The sequence below is a fragment of the Nannospalax galili genome, unplaced genomic scaffold (assembly GCF_000622305.1).
Source record: "Nannospalax galili isolate Female #2095 unplaced genomic scaffold, S.galili_v1.0 scaffold1191, whole genome shotgun sequence".
Lineage (NCBI taxonomy): Eukaryota > Metazoa > Chordata > Mammalia > Rodentia > Spalacidae > Nannospalax > Nannospalax galili.
Genome location: NW_008330570.1, coordinates 3286975 through 3289094, shown reverse-complemented (window position 1 = coordinate 3289094; position 2120 = coordinate 3286975). Strand labels below are relative to the sequence as shown.

General features: G+C 38.8%; 1 pseudogene; it reads left to right on the top strand.

Annotated features, from left to right (window-relative positions):
- The first annotated feature begins 1564 nt into the window (after positions 1–1564).
- LOC115066942 lies at positions 1565–1642 on the top strand (annotated as a pseudogene).
- The last annotated feature ends 478 nt before the right edge of the window (positions 1643–2120 follow it).

The window sequence follows — 2120 nt, the reverse complement described above, 5'->3', positions numbered from 1 at the left end:
CCTAATGTCTGGGAAGTGTAATCCCTTGAACTCTTAAAAAAATATACTGATGACTTTATTCTTTAGTTATACTTTCTTTTGCCTGTTTAAGACCATACAGTTGGCCCAAATAAATTAATTTAATTTTACACTTAAGGTCATGTGAGGATCATTTCCTCGGGGGTCACATGTAGCTAAGGAAGACAACCAGCTATTGTTCCAAAATGATGGATAAATTTGTTTTATCTCCCTATCTAAGAAGCCTTTTGAGAGGGAACGGACACTGATTCTAACCACTCCAACAGCTATCAAAATACCTGAAAGCTAATCCTGACTCCATTAGTCCAGAGTCCAGCCTTTGAAGACAAAGGAAAAATGGGGAAGAACCAAATAAAGGGATGCTTTTGGAAGCCCTTGTCAAGAAATTCCAATGGACTTTCATATGAATATTTGAAAATTGGCCTGTTCTGACTTTTTTCTAGCTCCCTATCAAGAACTTGCAATGATCATTACTCTTACCTCTACTTCTCCTTCACATCTCCTATTCACAATTCAGGGACTTTCTTTGTCCCTCTAGAGATAAGAGTTATGCAACTTGGGAGCCTTTTAGATAGACCCACTGAAGGGGTACTCCAATTGCTTCACCCTGCATCCCTGCAGCATGGAAGAAAACAGAGCGGTCTGCGTCCTGATTCCCTATCTGCAAGCTGGGTAACCTCTTCAGAGGATGGTGTGATAAGAATAGGAGGTAGAAATTGGATAGGCAGTTAGGGTAAAAAGACCCCAAAGAAAAGCAGCCAGTTTCTTGGCTAAAACTCGCAATGTCCTTGGGCCTCTTAGCAACCTACTCCATTCCAAAGGCCAAAAATATTGAAAATATTTGGGAATTTTTAACTAATCCTAAAAGTATTTTAGGGTTATTGGGGCTGGAGAGATGGCTTAGTGGTTGAGAGCCCGACTGCTCTTGCAGAGGACCCACGTTCGATTCCCAGCTCCCACATGTTGGCTACGAACTGCCTTAACTCCACTTCCAGGGGAATCTGAAGCACTCTTCTGCCTCCCCAGCATTGCACAGACTTGGGTGCACTACATACATGCAGGCAGTACACTCATACACATAAAATAAAAATAATAAATAAAATATTTTTACAAAAAGATTTTAAGCTTACCTCTTCAGAGGGGGAAATGTTAGAATAGCCAAAACCGCATAAAAATAAATAAATCAAAGAAGAACTACATGAAATTATCAGAAAAAAGTGATGGTGAGATATGGGAGGAGTTGGAAGGGAGGGAGGTATCATGGATTTGATCAAAACACCTTATATGCATGTATGAAATTCTCAATAAGTTATTTATTTTAATAACAAGACAAGGTCTTATGTAACCGAAGCTGGCCTAGAACTCTCTACACAGCTAAGGATAACCTTGAACTCCTGATGTTCCTGCCTCCAAAGTACTAGAATTACAGGAATGTGCCACCATGCCTAGCTTCACTACCATCTTATGATACTAGAATTTTTTCTTTGCAGAAGCAGACACTGACAAAAATATTTAAGGTGTTAGAACAAAGCTAAATATCCCTACAGTCCCATAGCACATTGCTCATGAGTAACTGGGACCACCTGCCCATCGCAGGTGGCTCTTTTAACTGCCAGCTACAGGGGCACAGAAAAAAAAAAAGGCTAAATATCCAAAATTAGATCATACCCAGAACTTATACATCCCATAAAGGCAATGTTATATGAATTGTAATGTTTGCTATTGAAAGGTACTGAATAAAAAGATTTACCAATAAAGAAAAGAAACCCTAATAATGTACTTGATTTATGAATTAATACGCTTACCTATATTCAGCTTTGTTAAAGTAGGTCCAACCAATGTGGGACACGAGTCTAAGAAAAAATACTTCTGGTTGTGGACATTATCTAGATTTTAAGAAAATATTTTTGCTAAAGAAGAAGGAGGAACTGAAAGGGTAGACAAGCGAGGAGAGACTAAGGGGAACCGGAGAGAGATCTGTAATACTCTGTCTGCATTTTGAGTTTTAAGGCAGCTGCTGTTACAGTTTGATATCTAAGAACATCTTTATTTGCAACCTATTGTCATTTTTCTTTTTTCAGAAGTTGTCAGCTTTGCACTGA